Genomic DNA, 27,270 nt, shown 5'->3' on the forward strand with positions numbered 1-27,270 from the left:
GAGGTCTGGATTACAATAGCAGGTAATAAGTGGTGGCAAATGACACAGTTCTGCAGGTTTGCCATGCGGTTGTATATGAGACAATGAAGAGCCTCAATAGCCTGCAGCTTCATTTTTCTCCATAACAGCTTCCTGCCTGCTTTCTCTAACCTCTGATGCGATATGCTAATAACCAACCTTTCTCCCAACAGCTTGTCAAGCAAATATAAATGAAAAACTCAAATTAATTGAGATCTTAATAATAAGTTATTACCTCAAATGACACATCTTAATTAGACAGTTTTTCTTAATGTGGCTCTTTAAGCAAAATAATGTCTGAAAACAAGCTTTTTTTATGCGCTCATGTCAGCAGAGTAGAACATGTGAATGAACACTAATGTTTATTCTTCTTGGAAATAGCAAAGTTGGCTACGGTGAACAGTGTATTTTTAAAGATGATCGAAACCACACGATAAATCATACTTTCAGATTTAAGAGCTGAAAGAAATGAAATTGAGACATGGTGGAATTTATTGGCCAGAAAATCCCATTCTACTATCTGATTTGAAAAGTCCAGTCCTCCAAGCTCTCGAAAATCTATTTTCCACATTTTAATACCCCACATAACAGTCCTCATAATTCATCCGAGTGTGTTAAGCACAGTTTTATTAGATCTGAAACAAATTTTGGTGGGGGATCCTATAGGCCATTAACCATGGAGTAATTTTATCCTTGTTTCCTTAATGATGCCATAATGGCGAGTGAATTTCTTAACTAAAGACCAAAGAACATTTTGAAGGTCAGCTTCATCTGCAGACTCCTTCATGCGCTTCTCTGAGAGATTGGAAAAGTCGGAGATCTTAGAAGAGTCATTAATAACGCTAAAGCTGAAGGCCTATTTGCGTTCTCGCTTTCTACCTTTTAATGTTACAAATCCTCACTGCTCTTTCTCTCCCTTTCCTTGCTTCCCTCTGTTTTGCAGTTTCTCTCATGCAGAAAGAATGGAGTGCTGAATGAGAGGGTAAAAATGGCAGCGCAGTGACATACAGATCCCAGATGTGGTCCCTCAATAATTTAAATTTTATGCCTTTGTTATCACTTTAATCATTTTCTTTATTCGTTTTGTTTCAGCGATCGGAGAAACAGTTGATAGGCCAAAATGCCATGGGAACAATTTTTATTTGGTGTGTGGTGCAAAGTCTAATTAGAATTAGAATTTTGCTGAGCCTTGAAATGGTTGGTACTTTATCCTGATCGCCTTAGATATTGTTCGAAGTCAGTCATTTGTCATAGCAGAGCATGCTGGGAAGGCTGCTGCTAATCAAGACTCCATTTCCTCCACTCTTTTTCTGCTGCCATTGCACCTCTGTCCAAATAAATGCTGTTGGGTAAGGATGAATGCAGTCTTGGCTCTGACACTGAATCTTATGGGAGCCCTGTAATGCAGCGTTCATGTTAAACCAGACTACAACTTTCAAAGAAAGAGTCAACTTTGAATTAGTTTAGTAATGGCTCTTAGTTTGCTAACTATTTCAAGTAATTTAATTAATCTTTCTGCTGACTACAACTGTAAATGATGGATCGGAGAGGAATTTAGTGCACCCAGGTGACAGGTGATGTACAGCAGTAACAACTTTTTAGGACTTTTTTGGGAGACATTTCCCTTAATGATCCTTGTTTATGTGATTGCAAGCGAAGACAGTACCTTGTGTGCTAATTGAAACAAATCACGTGATTATGGCAAGACTCTGCAAGGTCACTGATCCTTCCTGTGGGTCCCCCTGTAAAATGACACACCTCTGAGCATGGCCGCTCCACCCCCTGAAGATTAGCCACATAAATAAATTACACCCGGGGACAAAGGAGCACTCGCTCGCATGTGAAACCTCAGTGCCAGTGGCGGGGGCCACAAGCAGCGGCGTTTTTTGTCATTGTCTGTCAGGGACTGAGGAGTGTTTCCCCAGAACAGCACAGGCATTTTGTACCCCCCTGCGAGTCAAGGGTCTTTAAAGAAACTGAAGCTGACAACCGTTAACATTTAGAAATGTACCAATAAATGGCTTTTATGCAGACACATCCCCAATGCCCTGGTGGCGCACACAGTCGCGGACAGTGCCGCTCTTCAGGAGTGTCAGGTCGGGTGAAGCTGTCACGGCAGTTCAACCAAAATAAGCCCCTCTCGAGACCTAAAGCATCTATCAGTCCTTCGGTGAAACCACACTGCTGCCTCATTGCGCATCATATTAAATTAATTTACACACTTTATTTATACACTTGCTGCAGCTGCACCATTGGTCAAAGGTCAAAGTTCCTTTGATACCTGCTGCTGTAAATTAATTACTAATAATAATTACTGAAATCCTCTACTTGTTCATTGTTTTCATTATCTAAAATATGAAACAGAGAAATTTGAACCACTTACTTGATCCATTGTAATATCTGACATGCGGCATATACCTATAAATTATTATTATGGCACGGAAGCGACATTAGTACACAACTAGTGCAGGAAAAGATAAACTAATAGCAGCATTTCTATGTCGTTCAAGTGCTGGTTAAGAACATCCAAACAAATGATTTAAGACTATGCACATAAATGAATAGATGTCCAATGCCAACATCAAAAGGTCTGCTTTGTTCACATCAGCTCTACATGAAGAATTGCCTGGAAGCCACAGCCTCCCTTGGGCTCCTTTCTTCCAAATGTTCAGAAATTACCTTTGGTGGAAAAAGACCTAACATGGCAAAATGTGCCTTTAATAGCCAGAGACGTTTTCTTTTTCAGCAACAAGTTTAATTGGAAAGAAGTAGAATTCACTTTGAACAGGCAGAAAAAAATAAATCGGTGTGACAAGATGATCGATTACCTGTAACTCTACCTGACACAGAAATTAGGGTTTTTAATGATGGGCTGCCTCTTCTTGGACATGAAATTCAAATGCTCTCCCAAAGTCTACCTTCAGCCATCACTTGTCTCTTGCGCTTGTATGCTCCAAACGCAGGCACTTTGTCTTTGTCACCGGAGAAAGGACATTGTTATTACCGACATGCCTTTGTATTAACCAATTTCATTCCTCTACAGGGAACATCTCATTGGTTTTACCTATGCGGATGGCTCACATTTATTCCCAGGACACATGTATAGGATTGTATTTTTATGATTTTTGCTAAAAATTGTTTTATTGTTTATTCCTTGGCTACCTATCCTAAAAGATTCTGAAGAGGGACTGGATCGGATAAGATTTTTTAAAGTAAATGAAACAAGATAAACAACTAACTACAGTGCAGTGCTGACTATATGGAATCAGTGGTCAGGTTCAGCCTTTCCTTCCTATGTATTTAATATATTTTGACACTAAAATAACCATCCATGAAGGGGCACTCATTTACAGTTCATAAAATCCACATATTTCTCATTTATGACCGTAAGATCTGCTTAATGTGACACTTTTCTTGATCAAATTATAAGATGAAGTGTGTCAGAGGAGTTGTGAAGCTAACAGGAGGAAGGGTGGTGGGACGGGGACGGGGGGGGGTGGGTGAGGTGTTTGCAACTCGGTCGCCTGTGAGAGTAGCGATGCAGCTCCCAGCCGGCTGTCCACATGGCTGGAGGTATTGATCCAGTTATCATTGCTAGATCATCACTATATAGACTCGGCAGCACAGAGAGCTGGGACACCGACTGACTGAACTGACAGGAATTTCACTGACTCAGTGACTGCCTGGAGAAGAAAGCCAACATGCTGCGCTCTGGTCGGGACAAACAACAGCAGCATTCAGGCCGAGGCCGTTCCCAGTTTTTTTAGTATTTCTTTTTTGGGGTATTTCTTGTAATCCCAGCATTTTTTTGGTCGATACCCTAAAACTCTAAATTCCAAAATGTCATTGTTATAGTTACAAGCTTTGTTGTAGAAGCGCCCCAGATTTGGTAAAGCACCTGCAAAATCATTTTTTTGTTAATATGTTAATATGTTTTAACACCTCAACATCAAAATGAAGTATGGCATCCCCTAAACTTGCGGTCATAATTCTTTTGCATGTTTTAGCATCCTCAAAATGTTTATGGATATTCTTAGAATCCATAAATTTGTCGAAATGGCTCCAAGTCTTCAAATTGAGCATTGCATCTCCATATTTTTGTTTTTTAAATGCCCTATAGTAACCCCAAAATCCTACTTGGGTGCGATATACTGTATATGTCACACTGCAAAATCAAGTGGTGTATCTTTAAATATTTAAATTACAATCAAAAACTACACAAAGAAACCCAATGGAAGTTCCAATTGTCATTCACTGGCGGCTGAGGGATCCTAAGCATCTGCTCACGGCTTGGGCCAGCTCCCGAAAATAAACTTTATATTCCGGCTATCTACTCCACTAACTCGCCACTCAGGTGAAAAAAAAAGTGTTTTACAACACATTATTATATTTTACGGTAGGAGGCAGGAATGCATCCTTAAATTAATCCAATCTTTATTTTTACTGTCTTCAAGCATCTAAACAACAACATTAGCAAGCTCTCAAACATGCAACGCTCACATTGCCAAACCCTCTCAGAGCAAAGATAGAACATGCAATAAGAGAAGCAAATTGCCCAGGACATGCAAGGTTTGCTCCCCTAGAGCAAGGGCTATAAAGCTCACCTCACCTCGCTGAGTTATATGCTAAAGCCCAGATATTTCATTTGCTTGATCACTTTGCCTCATCATAATCACTTTTATACAGATTTATTGCAGCGTGGGTCACAGTGCAGTGGAGGTGCTGCATTCTCCAGCTGTTTATGCCTCCTAAGAGCTTTCTGCTCACATGGTCTTTGTCTTATTTAGAACGAAGAAAATGTGAAATATGACAGGCGATAGTGCCCTCATTTGTTCTGTAGATTGCCTCACACACACCTCCCCACATGTCGGTGCCAGTCTCGCTCTACCAGCAACTCCCATTTCTCCCCCCACCCATAAGAGCCCACCCTCACTTCCACCCCACGCAACACTACCCCCACTGCTCCCCGACTCTCCCAAGTGTTGTGTGTTGTCCCTGGCCTCCACAGTGAGGAGGAGGTGGGCACGGGGCCGTGGAGCACAGCCGCCACCACCAGCATCGCCTCTGAAGGATAATGCTGTTTATTGCATTTGTCAGGCGAGCGCTGCAATGCTTTGTAAGTCTATTGCCCACTTACTGCCATGTACTTTAAGCCGGTACTGATGTGCCTATTTTGTGTGGTTCTGCTTGTGTTATTTGGCAAATTGACTCATGGCTGAAGGTTGGAAACGGTCCTCAAAGAATTATAACGTGTTACATTCTCCTGCTCTTTGTCCCTCTCTGTCTCTGTTTCACCCTTTTTCCTTATTTCATCCCAACAAATATTTTCCCTCTCTCTCCGTTTATACACCACTTTCTCCCTTTTTCATTTGAACAGCTACAGACTAGGACTGATGATTAAAAATAAGTAATTCCATTACATTTTTTTTAAGCCACATCAGCCCCTATATGAGCCCTAGTGTACCAGTATTGATGATATCATTATTATGTATAGGATCCCTCAGTGAATAATAACCCATTATCTTTCATTTTTCCTGTTTTTGTCACTGGATGTTGGAAAGGTTAGGCAATTTATTTTAATGTTAAAACTGTCAGGCACTTACACAGCCATGTCTTGGTTCCCAATACATTCGGCACTTGGGGCCATGATTGGTTTTAAACTAGGCTACATCTTTGAACAAGCTATTCCCACAAATCTCAATGCGATTCTTTTTACTTGGGGTTTTATTGAATTGACTTCATGTCACACTGAGACAAAGTATTCCAGTCCTAATAGTTAAGCTTACTTTCAATAATTCGACCCGTGCTGAATAACACAAGAACATCATGTTCCTGAAGTCTTTATGTTTAATTCTGCAGTGTTACAAAAAAAACAAAACAAGGCAGCTTGATAGTGATACACATATACTCCCAAACATAGACAAAGGAAGAGGAGAAAAAAAAATGCTCTCAACGCTTCAGTGCATTTAAATTTATACAAACTCTCTCCTTGACAGTGATGAATGCTACACTGTATTCTACAATATGTTTAATGCATAGGTCTGTTAAGTTAAGTTTTCTATTCCAGTGCTGTGCAGCGAAGTCACCTCTGTAGTGTACAATATTACAAGTGCCACAACAAGAATAGTGGTGTTTTCAATCTCGTAGATTATGATTTCTTTATGTTTGAAATATTCACCAAATGACAGAGATTACTGAGCTGATGGGAGGATTCACATGGTACACTGTCACATGAACTATGATGCAGCTGTTTTGTGATATCTGGGATTACAATGTAATGTATTTCATTTGTGTTTGCTAGTTGTTTGCATAAAAATGCCTGTTTAGTTCAAACCATGTTCAAAACCATAACTGTAAATTGTGAACTGGATTGCAGGCTACACTTTTAATCTGTAACAATCAGTCGATTCATTTATTAGTGGATTGCCAGAAAAATGTGTTTGTTTTGATCTTACACTGTTGAATCACTACTTTTAAGTAAAAGGACAATGCATAAAGAGTGGAACTCTGTATATATAATACATTTACAACATTATGTATACAATAATAAAACAAAAGTTAGAGAACAATTTTCTTTTTTATTTAATTTTCAAGCCTATTCTCAAGAAAAAAACTATTTAGTTCCCTTTTTTAAACCCATATTACTGCATTAGGCAGACTATCCCAACAACACATGGCTCTGTTTTTTGCGACCCTCTCACCTGCCTTGTTTGATAACCAACCACCATTGCTTTCTTATCATTTTATATATATATATATATATATATATATATATATGTATATATATATACATATACATATAGTATATATAGAAATCACTGGCAGCTTAACACAAAAGGCACTATGGGGTTTACCTGAGTGATGATGCAATTTATTAACTTAAAATAATTAACATTTTGACAGATCATCTGCATCGCAGCGGCAATGTGGCAAAACTGAAATGTGGTTGTTGCAACACATTGTTGGTGCGTTTGCTCAGGTACCATGCATGCACCATCAGCAATGAATGTTTGAATAGAGGAGAGAGAGAGAGAGAGAGAGAGAGAGAGAGAGAGCGAGAGAGAGGGAGTTATCTGTTCACACAATACACAGTCACTCAGGCAAGGCTTATAGATTCAGGGAAATGGATTCCATGTCAGGATATCACACTTACCAAACCTTTAGAGTGTGGCACCTTGTATCCAGGCCTGACTCGACGTTGACACAAATACTCTCTGGCCCATATAAGATCACCTCCACGGACAGTGTTTTACAGACGACCTGTGACAACAGAAGAGCATAAGAGAGGTCAATTAATTAAATCCTGCGTAATAAAATCAGCTGGATGAGAGAGTCGTGAGCAACACGTCTGGAAGTCTAAGTTAACAACCAAGCTTTATGACCTTGATACTGATCCAATATAACTCCATATTGGTAGTCTAAATACAATTAAATATCGATGTGCGACTAAATATAAACCTTTAAACGTGTTTTTGATGTGGGTGTTGTGAAAGGAGGGGGAATATACTGCAAAGTTTTTGTGATTGCAAACTTGAAGGTGACAGCAATAAGTAATGTTTTACAAGATTACAGAGATGCAATTTATTGCATTTTGAAATGAGTGGGCTCTCGTAAATGCGAGAGGTAGGTGTGCAGCCACCTCTTGATGAGCGGAGGGAGCGGCAACAGCACCAAACAAAGCCTGACTTGTATTTTTCTGGAGTATCTTATCATCAGCTGAGGTAATTTGCCAAGGCACCGCTTTAAATCGCACCCCAAGTAGCAGCTTTTAAATGGTTACCCATTGAGATACAGTAGAGCTCTTGCGGTATAATGTAATTCAAACACAGTGATCGGAGTGCAAAGGTAGGATGTACTGCTGCTCTCTGCCCGTGAGTTTACCTGCTCGGTTTAATGTAGGTGACTGTGAGAAGTAATTCTTGTAGAATCTTTATTTAATGACTGTTTTGGTGGACAACAGCACACACCAAGGTTCAATAACAGAGGAATCTTGTATATTAACCTCTCTAAATAACGTGGTGGATTTTGTTTTTCTCCAGGTCACCCAGGGTAAAATCTGTTCTTAAAGAGGAGCAACAACTTTATATTGAACACTACAGACCTAACCCGTTCTCACTCCTAACTCATCAAATATCACTGTTTGGTTGGTCTGATACCCAAGCACAATGCGGACTTACCTATTTTAACCCAAAACATGATCTTTTCCTAAACCTAACCAAGTAGTTTTGTTGTGCAATAAAACTAAAAACTAAGTAAACCTACATTGGAAGTTCATTTTAAAAAAGAAACTATATGTAACCTGTGGAAACTGTCTGTTGGGTGATCTCTCCTCACTTAAAAATCCGTGTGTGTCTTCTCCTTCTTCTTCTTCACCCTCCCCTTTTTGTGTTTTTTTTTTTTGTTGTGGTTGTACATCTGCTTTTTGCTGTAAATACTTTTGTTTTCTAAACACTTCTGGTATCCACCTGTGGTAAATAAAGGAATACAAATAAAAAAAGACGTGCATGTAAGGAGCAGACACGTAACACACACGTCCAAAACTGGTGCTCGAGGTGTAACTAGGGTTTCATAGCTTCAAGCGTACAGCCACTGACCAAGCGGTGGTTATTTGAAGAGTTAGAAATGAGAATGTGTTGACAGATCACCTTTGAGTCCGTTTGTAGCTACAAAATAACTATCTTTTCACATTTTGGTTGGTGTATTGGGATACATACACCCACATATCCTTTTGATGTTTCCATGTGTACTACTCTGACAATGATGCCACAGCACACAGCAAACCGCACCAGCTTTATGTTCCTTCTTTAGTTTTATGAGCCATACACGGAGGCAGGGTGATGTAAGGGCTGCTGAACCCTTCAGACTAGAGTAAAGAGTGCAATATGTAAACAAAGCTGCTCGTAGGCACACTGATTTACAGTGCTCCCTCCCCGCCGAAGAGCACAAGTCTTGCTCCCTGCTGAATTGGTTGCGCCGCTTTAGTGACAGTACGAGCTCGGATGCTTTTTACCCCTCACCAGTTTTTATGGCAACTTTGCAACTTTCTGACTCACTGCAAAATATGCCCCAAAAATTGTTGCCACACACATAGATGCAAACACGGACCCTTCACCCCTCCCCAACAGGAAAACCACTTCTGTTGTCAGAGATCAAGCATATCCTCAGACTCTTGATATGCCATCTGTATCTTCCCCCCTTCTTGAGATTAAGTAAGGTGGGGTAACCAAGCCGCAAAAGGTTTTTAACATCTGTGCTGGGCTGCTGTAAGTGATACTGAGGAGTTATAATTAAAGGTTCCGACTGAGGGAACAGTGTTTAATGTGGAGCACCCCTCTGCTATCCATCTGAAGTAATGGGGTGCAATGCAAGCACCCGACTGCCACTCCCCAGGCCCCGTTTCACTCTCTCATCTTTACCCCACCTCTGATGGATGGGGAGGACCGGGGGCCAACTCTACAACGACTTCGACTGATAGCGTACCACAGATCTCTCCCTCGCTCTCGCTTTTGGCTTTCTTCTCATTCAGCTGGCATTGTGCGGCGCAAACTGTAACGTGAACGATAGCTGGAGGAGCGACTTGATTCCAGATCGCGCAGCGACTTAATTGGGAATGTGATGAGGACGATCGGAAAAAACGTGCTGTCTTTCAGCTTTGACCTTTTCCGAAGATAGTGAAAGAAAAATAAAATGGCACAATGCTGGATAAATCAAGCGCAGATCATTTTGCGTTAACATAAAGACGTGCTCTTGGGTTTGATGGAGCCTGGAGATGAAGTCTGTGATAAACATGAGCTCCTTATATGAACATAATGCACTCCAGTGATGCACATACTAGCCTGCATGATATGGTAATAGGCTGATGTGTGATTACAATGAAGCATTTGCTGGCATCTCAACAGATGAAGCATTCAGGATTTGTTTAAGGTATTCTAAGATTTAACATGGATGTTATACAGGCAAGCATTGAAGACATCTTACGTCCTTAATGACACTTTCATCGGTTTCTGTTCTTATTTCTTCCACTGCGAGCAGGGTGAGTTCCTTCAACTGCCTCAAACACTGTCCCTCATTTTTCATGTCTGTGCCAGAAAATCAGTTGTGACAGGTAAATTCTGACAGTACAGAAAATCTACCCTCAGTCATTAGTGCTAATATTATGTTTTTTTGGCAATCCCTCATCATTTTTGGGCCTCATTGACTATTTTTCTTTATAAGATATTAAGTATTCAAACCTCATTTACATCCTTATTTTTCAATTTGCTGCCGCAGTAGTTTAATTTATTCCATATAATTTCTTTTTCTGAGAGGGACATTAATCATTGCCTGTTCCTTTTAGTGCCTCTGGGATTTTTTTTTTTTTTTTTTTTAAATCAATAAAATAAAGGCTCTTCCTTTGCTGAATATGATAAAACATTTTGCCAAGGGATATCAGTGTCCTAGCCAGCATGCTTCCTCCTTCTTGTTTTATTCATTTTATATTCCAGGCTTGTTTATTTATCTTTCGGCCTAATGCATGTGCTTGTCATACACACATACAGTACACAGAGGGAGAGGTCGTCCATTCAGCAAAATAAAAAAATAAAAGGGGTAAGAGTGCAGCCAGTCGTTTTATCATTCCCAGCGAGTGGCCTTCCCCTTGATCATCTTCATAAGGCGCCACGTGATTTTTTTTTTTTTTCCCTTTCATTTTTAATAGCTGATGTGGGATAGTCAAGTGTGAAGAAGGGGGAGGTTGTTATAGAAATTTAACTATCCTTTACAAATTGATTCACACTTCACCAGCGCACAAGGTCCAGTAGGTAAATTACCAGGAGGACACAATCTTAATTCTCTGCCTTCATGGCATTACTGCTCTGTCCGGAGATGATCACGGCATTAGTGGATGTAGATAGTTGTAGGAAGATAAGAGGATATTCTGGAAATGTGTCAGAACCTCTGAAATGGAAACTGAAATGTATTTTTCTAAATGTGTGTAAGTGTACTCTTTGACACTATGTCTCCGTGGTTGAATCAGTGTTATAACATAACCTGTTGTCTCTTATTTACTCTCCAATGACATTGACATCCAACAGGACATTTCACTTAACTAAATGAGTGATAGATCATAAAAAAATAAGTTTTCAAAGTGTACAGCTAAATGAATGGTGGGGTCTTACTTTAAATGGTTGCCCCCCCCCCCCCCCCCTTCAAAGCCAAACTGCTCATTACTATGGGGCGTTAATCTATATTAAATCATTATAAAAATGGTCGTCCAAAAGAGTTCAAGTCAGCGTTTTCCAAAACATTCACTCCTAATGACATCATTCTTCTGCTGTCATTAAGGATATTAAAAATTCATTAAGAAGAAAAGTACTGCTGAGTGGTAACAAATCAGTGAGCATTCCCCCTTCAAGACTAAAGACTAAAGACTGTGGCAAAGTTTGAGGTAGATTGTTAAATGACATGGGGCTCAGTTTTAATGCCACTGAGGGTTGTCAAACATGGTTGTCAAACGGACCGTAATTCCACTTGTTAAAGCAAAAAACACAATTCACATGTTACTTAAAATACTCAAATACGCCTGAATGTTATACTGTATAGCACAAAACGATGTCTCTTAAAGGCTTTCAAGTGAGATAAATAAGTAATATGATAAACATTAATGTCTCTAACAAATAAGAATGTGCACATTCATACTTAAATCATCGTACTTAAAGGAATACTTCACCAACAAGATGACCATTTGTATATCAATTGCTCACCCTGTGTTACCTTGAATATATGAAGAAAACTGTTTTTTCCATACACCCAACGGTCTTTATGATGTCTTGATGAAATTAAGTCATGTGAGCATGTTTCATTTTCAATGTTAAACAATGGCAAAACTACATCACAACGTACGTTTATTAACTCTCACACAACTCGTGCAGTACAATCCAAGTCTCATTTGTCTCGTTGTATTCTCACAAACACATACATGTTTCCAACAACAGCACACGCGTAAGAAGCTTTGTAGAAGTTTTTTAAAAAGTAAGATTTTATTGAAAATGCATGTTTTGGAAGCAGTGAACACACAACTGCATAAATGGGACTTGGATTATATATTGATTATATTATTATACGTTTTTTCGATTCTTCTTTCTTCGTGGAGGCAAATTTACAAATTCAAGGAAAGACGGGGAGAGCAATTGATATAAACACGGTAATTTTGTGGGTAAAGCATTTCTTTAATTTGCTGTATATTTGTCCATGTATTCCTGAAACCTGAAAATGTAGAACAAGCTAAGTCATTAGAGAGGTCCAAAATACTATTTATAAATAGAAATAATAAAGAAAACACGACTGATTTACAGTGCATGAAGCACATCTCTCTGCTTACTCTTAAATGTCATGACATCCAATTTTTCTACTTTTTTTCAGAAAACAATAACAGACCTTGATATTAAGCTGGGGAGCTGCAGCAGAGAAAAAGGGCAGTTCACATTCTTCTCTGCTTTGCAGTGTTTTATAAGCTAATACCTGCCCATAATGTGTTTGTACTTTACATCTCACAGTACTTAACATTTGCACTCCATTTTGTCGGTCAGGGCCCAGTGAGTATGTACAACAATTTCATTTATGCTATAGGGTTCTCTCAGCATTTTAATGGTTTCAACTGAATACACATCTTGTTGGATATATACTGTATACACAGTACGCTGCATTTTATCGATGTAAGCCTGTGTTCAGTGCCATCACGGCCCATTGCTCTATCAAGTTTGCTATCAAGATGCTGAAGCCTCGGCGCTTCTAGTAGCCTGTCCAATTCATCTGAGTATAACAAGTGAAGTCTTCGATCCCCTCAGTCTCTCAGCCAAAACCAAACACATTACACCCAACCGGAGTCCTCTTGGCTTCTATACGTTGAAGTCTCTCCACAGAGTCGCATGTGCAAAATGCAGCTGCTCTGCATGAAGCCGGTACTTTTTTAATCCAATTTAAAGTTATATTTTAGTAAGATTTAGTATCCTTTTATTTAGCAAGCACATGTCACGTGTATAAACAACTTACGTCAGTGTTTACTGTACTACAGAGCAATAAATATGTGATAACTAAGAAAAAAACATCCCATTAACACATTGTTGATACATTTTTCTGTATAGATGCAACCTCAGTCAGATTGCATTAAAGAGATAATCTACGAGATTTTTCTTTTCATTACATTTTATTAGCAAAAGTGCTGCAAGTACGATCATTCTGTTGTTTTCATAACTAATTGATTGATTACTTTGTCTATAAATCATCAGAGAATAGAGGAAAATGTATGGAATATGTGCCAGGTGATATCTTAAAATGTCTTGTTTTGTTATAGCAATTGTTTAAAATTCAAAGATATGACATAAATACTAAATACTAAAGACATAAAATGACATAAAAAAAACTAGAAAATCAGTAAAGACTCCCATTTGAGAGGCTAGAACCAATAAATGTATGTTTTCTTCGCTTAAAAAATGATTCAAAGAATGTATCAATCATTATTATTCACTAATCGTTTCAGCAACTAGCTCCACTTCCAACTCTGAGTAATCGTGTCAAACCTGATGGCATTGAGCCTATAGGTGGCGCTACAGCAACATGACTCTTGAGATTTTACACAATCTTTTTCTTCTACAAAGCAGGTAGGATTTATTGTTGGTTTTAACTAAAAGTACCTTATTAAACCAAGTGTAAATCTTATATTTAATCCTGCACACCAGCTGTACTCAACAACTGTAAAACAATACAAAAAATACATCAGATTTTAGGTTTTTAGGAGTGACAAAAAAAAGAGAAACAGAAAGTAGAGAGGAGTTATATTATGCCACCCCCTTACCCAACCTCCTTCCATCCTGATCAACATTAGTTTAGGGAATGTAAAATGAAAGAGGGAGTGGTAATGACAGAATGTGATGGCAGAGGCCTGCCTATCTCGGTAGGACACACATGGACAGTGGAGAAGGAGGTGGCTGGGCACAGGAGTAATAACGCTGATGAGATCTTAGCAGGGTGATCTGATTTCAATGTGAATTAGAGTTAAAGAGAGCTCCCTGCCGGGCTCATACTTAGGACAATCTCCCTCACTACCAGACATTCATTGTTAATATGACATTCCCCGGGATCCTGGCTAATAACAGTCTCAGAGGGTGGGGTCTTTTATGACTGCAAGAAAGAAAAAAAATGCAACCATTCTGCCTTTTGCTTAATGTTTATCTCTCGGGAATTGCACAGTGGCGTGGCACACAGCGATACAATCTCTTTTAATTCTCTTTCTGGTCTGTTTACACTCAGAGGAAGAGCTAAGAAATCAGGAGGGGCGGGGGGCTCTTCAGCAGACACACTCAGCCACATCTACCCTACAGCAGCTAATGCTTCAAGGCCATTATATTCTGATTGGAAATCTAATAAACAAATCATCGATCTTAATGTGAGTTCTACACCAAACATAAGGGGGCTGAGAGCCACTTGTGTTTCAAATCTGACACAACTACACATACGGCGGATGGACAATGAGCGGCTTACTGGAGTCTCTGTTGTGATCTTGTGGCATCCTCCCTATTCTAGCAAGTTCTAATTAAGGCCTCTGGGTAACTCAAGAGATTTTCCCATTTCTTTCTCTTCACAATTTCAGTAAATATATTATTGAATCACATTATCTGTTTTTGCTTTGGTCCCATTACTCACAGCGAACAATCCGTAATGATAGTCTATCATCAACGTGGTGGGTCGTGTTGCACCATTGATTATAATCCTCCAAACAGCTTTTATGTTTATGAGAAATCACCCTAAGAGCAGTCTGCATCGTATTTCCCCCGATCTGCTTCATGCAATTATATATTTTGGTGCGATTGCAGATAAAAATCTACTATTGATCAAGGTGTGCTGCCCACACAGACAGACCTGCATGGCGGTCTCCTTAGCTTTCTATCGTCTGTAGTGGGACAAACAATACCGCAGAGTTGAAAATCCATCAGAGTTGACAGGTCCATTACACACCAACATCAAACTGCTTTTGGTGGTCTGAACCCCTTTTGTCCACTATGTCCCACTTGAAGTATTACAAGCAACTTGAAATATTACAGAATAACAATTTGTCAGAGGCAAACAGAGCAGTTTGAATTTGTGATCTGGATTTTGCTTGTGTCGGACATTAATTCAACAAGAAATAATAATAATAATAAATGTGATGGATTAAAAAAGCAGCGATTTCAAAGAATGATTTATTCAGTTAGTTATAATGAGTGGTATTAAGAGCCCTTCATCACATATTCAAAAGTAAAGTGCTGAATTTGAATTTACAATGAGGAATACCCAGGACGTTCATTATGAGAGACTGTTTGTTATTGTTGCATAAGGGAGAGAGACACTAAATCAGCTCCCACAGGACCACTGCTTCACCAGGTCGCACACTGCTCCGCTTACCCTTTGATTCGTCTGGCTGTAAATTCAGAGCGCCGCTCATCTGCTCGCGGTGAGACAGTCTGCTTAAATACAGGATTGGACATTTAAATGATTTCACTTGTGACAGGCCTGCTGTGACAGTATAACAGATTCTGCCGAACAAATAGGCTGCCGGGGGTCCCAGGAGTCAGTCCCCGAGCCCTCAGGCTCTGTTTTGTAAAGGGACTTGTTTCAGTATGGCAGCACTTCTGGAAACATATTGGCCCTTGTAACAATGAATGAAATGCTAATTCTCACAGACTGTGTGGATTGTGGGTCTTTGTCTGCGTGTGCGTGTGGTCACACACGTTGCACGTGTGCGTAGGAGTAGACTTGGGACATTAAAGAACGATAAGTAATCTAAAATATGTTCAGAATGAATTTAAGATTATATCTGCCTCTCTAACGACAGTAATAATTAGGATTTCTGTCTGAAATCGAAATGCATTCTTTCACTTCATGCTGGCCTTCGATTCAAATGACTCGGGCCTTATTTTTAGAGTGTGAGGTGTTTGTCCTTTGACAGCCTGCATAGGTGGGACTCCCTGAAGGCATTATAAGTTTATGACGGCATGATGAGGAGTAGGCCAGCCAGCATCTGCTTAAAAAAGCAAAGCCAAGCTCTTTCTGAACTTACCTTTCTTTGTGTGGGGAATTGGACAAAAGCCATAGTTCCCTCTGGTCTGTCAAAGCTATTCTATAATCAACCAAGCGTGGCTCTCCCCTTAAAGAATAGGAAGACATTATTCAGCTTCCTCCTTCTGATCTTGGGGCCACAACAAACCATGTAAGCCATGGCTGACTGGTTAAAGCGGAAAAAAAAAAGAGGAACACAATGTCCCCCTGTCAGCGACTGCAGATACAGAGGCCTATGAGCCAGGCACCACGTGACCCGTGGACCACCGCCTCAACCATGGTGGCCACGCCGCTGAGCAATACCACACAGAGAGAGGCCTTGAACCTAAACGCTCTCAGTCTTCTGCTAGGTCAGATGTCAAAAAGAAGGGAGTCTGTTCATTTCAAACTGCGACAACAACTGAAAGATGTTTCTTAATCAAAGCCATTACCACATATTTAAGAGTCCAGCGTATGAAGTGAAGAAGTAAATGCCATCCACACACTGAGTAATCAGAAGTATTCAGCCGTTCTGTCTGCCAGTTGTCATTTAAGGAAGAATTTGTACTGTGAGAAGCCTAAAAAAAATGTCAAATGAGGGGCTTATTTTGTATGTGTGATCTACAGATTGAAGCCACCACGACACGAGAAGCCGTGCTTGAGCTCATTTCCCCGGCTGACTGAAATGTAGAGACTTAACACTCACCCAGAACATTTACTGGCTGGATGGTCTCAGTTTGCCAAACTGCAAAAGGGGATTTTAAATTAAAGACGAGTCAAACTCTCAATGGATGCTATTCTCACGGGGACAGCCATATCGAGAAGGAAAAAAAAAGAGCAAATGGATGTGAATTCTGTAATACTTTCACTTAGCAGTAGATAATCCAGACTAGGCACATTATGACTTGGAAAAAGCATTTACTGCAGTTAAGTGTTTTCTCAGCACAAGTCTTCAAACAAACCAGGAGACTCAAAACTAAAAAATGTTCATACAGAAAATGCAATCCAGGAATCTCTGAGTATCACAAAAGACAACCATAAAAAGCACAGTTGTTAATTAAAAGCAAGAATACAGTTTGTTTTTTGAAATAACTGCTCATAAACGGTATAACATAGCGTTCCCTGTGTGATACCATATATATTGTAATCCCAATTTTGTCCGTGCCTCAAGCTTAACTGAAGCCACTTCAAAAACTGTTATTATTCCGCTGAGCAACGTTGATTTTATAAGTGTACTGCCAATGATCATGCAGTGAGGCACTGAATGTTAAATAGGTAAAGAGCCCCGTGGCAGAGGCATTGGCCCCCTGTTACCACTTAGCCCTATTTGGCCGGCCTCACTCACACTCATAATTAAGACCCCCTACTGTGAATATAAATGGCCCCTCAATCAATAGTGATAGAGAGAAATAAAGAGACAGAGACATGAAGACCATGGGCATATCTCAGGGGCAAACATGATAGCATTATGAAAGGAGCAGCTTGAAAGCGGCTTTTACTTTGACAAGGGAGCTAACGTTGTAATTGTCCCTCGGGGGACCAGAAGCTCTTGTTATTAGAAAACAATTTCTCCCTCTAGGCCACTTCTTCTTCAGCCCGAGGGCACACCGACTTCAGGTTTCACTCCTCCGTCCTGTTATCCAGTTAAACTCTCATGTGCGATAAATAAATGATGCAAAAGAAAAGTTAGAAAGATGTGATTCTCAGTTCTGATGAAAAATGAAATACAGTTATTTCAGATTTTTCACAAAGCGTTTAAGAACAAACCGACTCAGGACCGCAAAAATCTTCTTTTGTGTACTGTGACAAAGGCAGTGACATAAGATTATATAGTGGATTGGTATTTAAGAAAAAGAAGAATCTTGAGTCTAATGTTTGCTAAACTGGTAGATGAATGAGTGAATTTGCACTGCTGTCTTTTTTGGTCTGTTTCCAGCTTCCTTTGTTCTGCTGCCACCTTTATGTAATTTACACTGTCCTGCGCTAAACATATATCATTTCATATATCTACCTCATTCCCTGGCTAATTTCAAAGGTTTATTTCCTGAAATGAATCCGCTTTGTCAAATCCATTGATCCTTGCAAATCTAGAGCAATATTACTGTTTGTATAACAAATTGACCTGTAATGTAGATTAAGTCAAGGGGGGAAAAAGAATGGGGAAAAAGGTGAAAAATGGCCATTAACATTTTGCCTTGTGAGTTTGTGTGGTTAATTTAAAACATTTAAGGCTAGAAATGAGCTTCTCCATCAAATGTCCCACTTCCATTTACATTTCTTGCATACAAGTCAATTTGTGGCTGCCCCACACCATAAATCATTGCCACCGGAATGCTGTGTCGGTACCTCTAGACATTACCCTGGCGCATGGTACTTAAAAAAAGCAATTTAGAACTCCATTTGCTCAAAAAACAGTGTGCTTTCAGCAGACTCACACTTCTCCCAGCAAAATGAAGATTAAACAGCATTGCCTAAAAGAGTTTTATTGTATATGAATGTCTTACAATTGTTGTAGTTGTCTTTTTGTCTTCTTTTGTGTGATGTATGTGCATTAGAAATGGGTTGAATAAACATGTATTAGTGTGTTATGACTGCAGCTGGGGGCTTTTTTTTTTACAAAAGCACTAACAGTTATTTTCGTTATCGATTAATCTGGACTTTTCTCTCAATTAGACAATTTATCATTTTGTCTATAAAATGTCAGAAAATAGTGAAATATGCTGTGAACGAGTGAGTCCAAGGGGGGCGTCCTCAAATGTCTTCTTTTGTACAACAAAAAGGCCAAACCTCAAAAGACATTCAGATAACTGTCATTTATGAGAAAGAACAGCAAATTCCTGACATTTGAAAAGCTGGAACCAGTGAATTTTTTGCTTGAAAAATAACAATTAATCAATTGAATTGTTAAATAAAGTTTTTTAAATCACCTAATAGATCAATCAACTAATAGTGTCAGCTCTAAAAGATTTATGTAACACGGCTGTATTGTGATTTTTGGTATCTTTTTCATCCTGTGTTATTGACCTCACACCTAACCCTGAAGAGCTGCAGCACCCTGGCAGAGAGAAAGTAGAAATAAACCCACAGGTCTGTTTACTGTGCTTCCATTCACCATCAATAATGGGCTGATAAAAGAGATGCTATCTGACCAACCAGAAAGCAGTGGTCAGTAAAATAGGTACAATACTGTGTCACGTATCAGGAAATAATTGATGACCCCCTTCAAAGGGATCTCAAACGGGGCATTGGGAAATCATTTTCAATCTATGGCTTAGCAGATGAAACAAATGCTCCCGGCTTGCTTTGTCAATTCTCACTCCTTAGGGTCAAACAAACAGCTTTTCCAGGGCCAGCTCAAAGGCTAGTGTACAGGCAGCCAAGCTTAAAATGTCCCTTGTCCTCCACAAAATGATACAACGGAGCATTTCATATACCAACAGTTTGGTATTTGTCATTGACAAACTTATAATAAGAGGGGCCTTCATATTCATTGACCAGGTGACCCTTGCATTCCCAAAAGCATCCAGCTGTATCCTCACAAAGTCTCTGGTCCATGTCTCCACTGAGCTCTCATTAATGTCCAACTGTTTATTAAGACACAAAGGAGGAAGGACAGACAAAAGGAAAACAAGAGGGCAAATATAAGATTAGTACGCTTGTGGGGAGAAAAATAACATAAGCATAAATGCATGCATTGTATGGTGCATATGCACTAATGAGGGCTTTTCACTTGCAAATGATTAGTCAGTTAATAAATGGATTACTATTTTGATAATTGATTAATCAATAAAGTCATTTTTAAGTACAAATGTCAAACATCTAATGTCTACGGCTTTAGTTCTGGTACCAAATGTGAATGTATTCTTTTAAAATAATAAACCAAATATCTTTGAGTTTTGAACTGTTGGCCAAAAAAAAAACACATTTAAAGACGTAACATCCGTCTCTGAGAAGCTGTGATTTGACATTTTTCGCTATTTTCTTGTTGTTTTATTTTAGATCAATTTATTTATTTAGAAAAACCTTGTCAGATTAATAATACAAAATAATTGTTCGTTGCAGCTCTATGTGTATACTGCCAAGTAAAGGTTGACGTGTGGGGCCAGTTAGTGTTTTAATGGTCTGTTTTTGTTTTTTTGCACGAGGGCGGTTGTTGTCTACTCAGCAACTCCTCGACTGATTAGTTTAGCTTGAGTGATACCAGCGGCCAGACAATAGAAGCTATGGAGGGAATATTCTCACAGCCCACACAAAGCAAGCAGAGTAAAGCTCTGCTGCTGTGCCAATAGCTAATGAATCAATAAATTAAAATATTTACAATTATTTGTTGATGGAGGTTGTTGTAATTATTTTTTGATGGAGTGCATCCAACAGCACAAATCAAAAATGACGTTTTAAATTAATCCAAATGGATGCAAAGTTGACACATTGCTCCATTTTATTTTTTTTACATAATTATCAATGCAAAATTCACGGCTGCTTTAATTGATTGACGTTGAATTTCATAATTGGATCAGAACTTTGTGTGACAGGGAACGTGTCATCAAATGGTGAATGACTAATATAATCCATCCAGAACAGCATCGACAGGCTGTGAACTAGGAACTCAGCACATTCAGTCCTGGCGCACTTTCCCCGTTTCTAATTACAAGCAGAGAAAAAAAAAAAACTCAGACAAACTTTTCAAACACATCCTGTGGTGCAGAATTCCTCCTCCCCTGCTCAGAGACCACTTTCCCATTTCTCCAGCTGGCTTGTCGCAGGCCGTGGGGTGGAATCGACCGGCCACGCGCATGGCAGCCCCACATCTTACACACTTCTGTGTCCACGGGCCTCCTGCTCGCCTCTGTGAAACCAACAGTTTATTCTCTACCAGCAGGGCCAGGAGCATGCACCGGAGGGGGGCGCATTGTATGGCATTACCAAGACAATGGGGCCATATGGGGAACAGAAGGATCTCCCGCTCGCCTTTTCAGCGCACAACAAACGGTTTAGCGTATTATGCGTGGCAGCGGTCACGTTAGGGTTACAGTTTTTAGCATAACAACTGAGGCAAAAGCGAAAGTCATTTTATCCCCATTTAGGGCTATTATTGGCACGACGCAAGGGGGTGAGATTTATGGGTTTTGAACAATACCCTTCTTGGTCAACATACTGACGATGGCTCGGGCAGAGATAATGGTACCACATCATGTTCATCAAATCAACATCATGTCAAAGGCGGCTGCTCTGTTGATTTGTGTATGTTGACTCCTGGGCCACGTGAAATCTCATTATTCCTTTCTTTCCACTTCTTTAAATGCATATTTGACGCACAATAGATAGCTAGAATAATAACAAGAGTAACAAAACACATGTATGTGTCGATTTATCTTGTTGACAAGTCCAAGAGAAACAAACGTGAGCGTGTGCAAAACACAAACGAGGCGGCCGTGACGTCACATGCAGGGCGCTACAGAATGATGCAATTGTAAATGTCTGAACATCTTGTGTGTTGATTGGAGCATCGCAGATCTTGTGATGGTAGACTGCAGATCCAATCCATTCCTGGTGTATGGCATCTTCACACACAGTCAACAAAGCAGGAAAAATCATATGGTGAAGTGTTGCTTGATCTACGACAAGCGCATCAATGCCAAGAGACTTTTTTTTTTCTCTCTCTCTGTGAGAGGATGCTTTAAATATCCTCTTCAGTGAACGGCTGGATTCTCCTGAGATTGTGTGAAAACTTTAATGAATTTCATTTATTCAAAACAGTACTTGTGCATGTCTGTTAAAAAATATTTAAAAGTTGCAAAAGATATGCTATTGAAATCATTATTGGTGCCTATGGTGTCAATAAGTATTCTGCATGTAATGAATTTTCTATCCTCATGATCTGGCTCGTAATGGATTTAGGGCACCAAAGGGTCCTCTAAAGAAGATGAGAGCCTATTGATCCACAAGATAAATGCTCTTTAGGATGTTAATAGTCTAATTTGCTTTAATGATTTCTCCTAGCACTTCCCCAGTCAAGGACAGGATAATATACACTTAAAAAGGCATTTCAAGCAGAAGCACAGGCAACTGGACGCTTCCTGCATAAAAATGTAGGGCATTTGAGTCGAATGTTTGAAATTGATGATCAACCCCGCCATTAGTTTGTCTTTATTTGCTTCCTTCCAAGGTAATTATCATGGATTAATGTTTTTCTGGAGTGTCATGTGAAATAACATTAGCGGTATCCATTTCCAGAATAACCTGCCCAGGTCTAATAAGCAGAATAATAATGCTTGCAGGTTTTTCTTTGATGTGGCACTAAAGCACACATTGAACACATGGTGTGTGGGATGGATGGTTGATGCATTATTATTTAATTAATTAGCTGTCAATTATCAACACAAATTATCCTGAAGATGTTAGTGCCATGTCTTTTATTTGTTAATTATTTGTGTGAGGAGATCACAGTTGTTTTTTTTTTGATCTTAACAGGAACAGCTTTTTAGTACATCTAATTTTAAATATTGAATAATGTAAATTTGAATGTGTCTATTTTTAATGAGCCCTTCCAACACATTCTGTTAGTAAATCTTTGCTCTATGGCTGTAAGTGACATTTTAGGATTTTAGCCCATCACCAGAGCAAATTTTAATCTCAGACAAAAGGCAGTGTAGTATGACACACCAGAGACAAGATGAGCTATTGCTTTAGCAGTTTCAGGCATAAATGACATTGACTTCTGGGAGATGGAACTCTTTAACATGCTCTGCACCAACTGAGTCACATCTGCCGTTGACAAACAGCTAAGGAGTAACCTGAGTCTATGTTCTCTTTACTGGCAATTTTTACATTTTATCATTGAAGTCAATGAGCCAATCTGCAATTTACGCCGTGGAGAGCGGGATGAGTGTATTCAGAACCCGGTCACACACCCAATCTCCTACTAAAGAGCAGCGATAATGTAATAATGCCTCACTGATGTGCCAGGCAGTAATGGTGCTGAACATCTCCCATTCATCCAACACTACCTGATCATTGCTTTAACGGTATAATACATTACGGCTGGAAATAGCTGTAAACCTCCAACTTTATCTTGGGAATGTGCACTCCTTTTTACCTCAGGAAACGTTCCTGTCCCTCGGTAATAAAAGGCAGAGCTATCAGGATGAAATGGAAAAGAGATTGAAACCCCTCTGTCTCTGACAGGCAATGCACAGATACACGGAGTATGGCCTTTTTTTCTTATTTTGTAGCCTACAGGCTGTTTGTATTATTATGAAAATAGGTATTATGATCTTACGCTTCCTCCAGAAGAAAATGAAAAACAGGAGATGTCTGCTTTCCCCCCCTTATGACTGTAAAGTAGGTCTGATTGACCGTTACTTCACTCTGTTTCTTAGCCCTGTCAATTCTTCCTTCCTTGACAAATGACACTTAGTCGTCTGTCAATAATGGCCCACGTAAATGTGCTTAAATGGGCCAGGGCGCACCAATGTTATGTCTGTTCATCCTATTTAAATTACTTTCTGCCTTACATAATTACAGAAACCTGGTATAAGAGGGTAGTTCAAGCACAGAGGCAGTGTAAAGTATAGAGGTGGCGGCAGAGATACATACAGTATTAGGCCATGTTACTTAAGGACATAGAACACATAAATAACACAGTGAACAAAGCTTCCTGATAATTGAGGAAAGACAAGAGGCGCAAGAAGGTGATATCAGCCATTAACCTTATATAAGGCCATTTTGTAAATCAATGTCACTCACATTTAATAACAAGTGTAATCAAAGGAATTATGCAAATTCAATTTGATGCCTCTTGCATTATGCAAATGCCAGCCAAATATAATGAATCCTGACACCTGACCAGTGCAGTATACAGCATGGGTGGTTCTCATTGTTAAGGACTGACTGCTGACAGTAGTTGGAGAAAAAGACTGAGGAGAAAGAGATAAACTGCACTAGAGATCATCAATTATATTATTGCTACTGACTATAATAAGTAACTGATGTGTGTTTCTGTTTTATGTTCCGCATTTGGTTGCTATACGGTAATATAAAGACATTTCCATTGCTATGATTCCATGTTCAAGCTACGCCGGATGTTATTAAAAGGTCTTTGTGTAAATTTGTCGAGCAATTCAGAAAATGTTCCTGTAATGGCTTGAACACGCTGAAATACAAGAGTGAAAACAAACGGCAAATGTCTGCCGCAGAAGCAATTTTCCGTGTATTGTATTAGTGACCAACATGTCTGCATGACCCACCGACTCTGACAACAACCCCACAGACACACCGTTACAAGTGGTTCATAATAACAAGGGGACTCCTCGCATCGGACGCAGTCAGCTGGTTCACTACAACCGAATGTTACGGAGTAAAACAGCATGTCATGCTGCAATTTGACACGGTGAAATAAGATTAGATGAGATCCATTTCAAAAGTGCAGGAAGTGCAGAGGCTGGCCTATTCCAGCATACAATATCTGCAACACACAAATACAAAGCAAGAGGAGGCGTGCTGAGGCATGAACGTTGACACACTTGCAATATAATCAGCTTTTTGAAGGATGCTGCCACATTTTTTATATTTATCCTTCAGTTAATTGGAAGTTAGCATTGTATAATATAATATTTATACATAGTTATTTTACTGCGTTGCTTTAATTTATGAATTCTGTTTAGAGGGTCACTGAAATTCAGTCTCAATCGATCTGAAATCCTTGACAAAATTATGGAAAAATACGTCTAAATTCGTATATTCATGAATGTTGATCTAATAAGAGGATAGATCGATTGATGGATAGATAGATCTAGATTAAGATTAGTCTATATTATGAATCAATACATTGATCTAGACTAAGATCAACAACGAAGCTGAAATGATTGGTAATTTAATCGATAAGGTAATTGACAGAAAAATGTATCTTCAACATTTCTGATAATCGACTAAACATTTAGGTTTTTGGACATTTTACACACCGTACAGTACAAACAATCGAGATAGTAGAGTATTCCAGAATGAAAATCAGTATTAGTTGTAACCATAATAAATAAATAAAAAAGAAAACACTTCCACCTGAAGTCATTGCTTGTTGTGGCTTATTTCACTCAACTGTCAGTTGTTTCTCTCAGAGGCTATACAGCAGGAGTTGTGTGCCTCAGATGGTGTGTGTTACTAAAGAGTGTGCACCACTCTAGGAGTAAAATGAGCTTCGATCTGTCCCAGAGGTAGCCCATCAAGAGGTGGGGAGGTTAGTTGGTCGTCACGGCCATCTAGACCCTGGCCTGCGAAAGCCTGCCAGAATCAATGCTAATTATGCTGCCATCTCCGAGGTGCCTGTGCTAGGTTGACACCTGTTCACTTCCAAGTGACGAACAGAAACTTCAATCAAGCCGGGAAACAAGACGCCAACACTGCCGAGGAGGGAAATGAATGGTAAAAGTATTGACAGCGATGACGGTTGGTGGATAACCAACTGTGGAAGATGCGGTTGTCATACATGAAACCGGCTGGGCAACATATGAAAACTTAAAAATCTGAGATGCTACATACAGTCCATCCCCACTGAACATGTCTAATTGACCCTTCCACTCTGTCAGCACACTCGTTTCTCTCCTGGAATCCCAACTCAGTGTACGCGTGTGATAAATGTTCCGGGGCTATAGCAACACTGTCCCTTTCCAGCTAATTCATCATGCAAAGACAATCAGTCAGAGGACTTGATTAATATTTTCTGGGGGATCTTTTCAACTTTGGAGGCTGTTCTAGCCAGCCACATTAGGCAGAGTGGTTGCAAGAGGAAACCAATAAACTAGGTTTGGCTGTTTGCTCACTGAGACCGGGGGCCTGTCAATTCTTTGCCCCATGAAAGAGATCTGCCATTAAGGTGACATGAGAAACAAATGAGGCCAATTTCTCCTCCAATGTCCCATCTGATATGTCAATAAAAGGCCCAGCAGCCGCAGGATGCTCCGAGATGGATTTTTCCTTGCAGCTAGACAATCAGTGGAATACATCTAACTTTCCTCCGATAGGTGAATCACTCAGACAAAACCAATGGACTAGCGTTAAGTAGCAACTGCAGATCTGATTTCAGACAAATATATGAATGAGATTTACTTCCCAGGTTTTGTTTTCCATCTTACAAGATAAGATAAGCCAGGCAATGCATTTGAATTATGTTTGTCTTTTTGCCGGGTATAAAGCCGGAGCAGACATCAACATCTCCCTTACAGCGACGTGTTGCAACGAAGGATTTCATCTGTATTTTTGTTTCGTCATAATATCAGGCTGTGAGAGGTTGATAAAGAGAAAACGCATTCCTATCAAGCAGAGGCCGTTTCTGTCCCACACGGCAGGTGGATTGACACAGAAGCTAAATCTCAAAAAAGTCGAAACAATCGCTTTATTAAGTTGATCAGGATTCCTGCCTCTTTGATTGAACATGTACAAATCTGGTTAGAAAAAGTAAATACTAAGAGCAAGTAAATGACTACACTGCACACATATCTTTCTATAATAGCTTGCAAATTAACAAAGTAAATGGTGTTGCAGATCGGTGTTTTCCCAGCCTCAGCGTAGGACTGACAAACAGAAATTGGAATAGATCACAATTAGAAACATTACAGACCCACATGTGATTGCGATACTTATGCGTGGAATTATAGCCTCATCTGCTGAGCCGCAGCATCGATAGGCATTCATTAAGTATGCAGCTCATAAAGTCAAATGTTTTTCGATAAATATCATGGGAACGAGGCATCGAGATACTCCGCATTCAGAGACTTACAATGGCAGCATATGTTGAGGTGGATTGAGTCCTCAGGCTCCAATCTGGCTTTCTCTCCCTCGGACTTAGAAGATAAATGATGTGGGCTATTTTTCCATTATGTTAATCAAAACACTCGCCATATGCATTACTATTATTAGATTGGTAACAGAAGACATCCTGTTTTCAATGTGAAATTGTGAGACTGAGCCTTAATTGATCACAAACACAGTTTTAGGATAGTCAAAGATAATTCAACAGCTGGCCTTGTTTATATCTCTTGTTAACACATTATATATGTTTTATGGGGTGTCAATTGATGTTGTTTCATATTACAGCAGCAGCCTATTTACAAGGATGCCTCAGTGTGTAATGAGAAGCATAAATGACAAATAAGGTAATCTCACTTGATTTTTTGAAAAAACAAAACAATATCCATTCCAGTTGCTCCC

The sequence above is a fragment of the Anarrhichthys ocellatus genome, unplaced genomic scaffold (assembly GCF_004355925.1).
Source record: "Anarrhichthys ocellatus isolate YVR2014 unplaced genomic scaffold, GSC_Weel_1.0 scaffold4, whole genome shotgun sequence".
NCBI lineage: Eukaryota > Metazoa > Chordata > Actinopteri > Perciformes > Anarhichadidae > Anarrhichthys > Anarrhichthys ocellatus.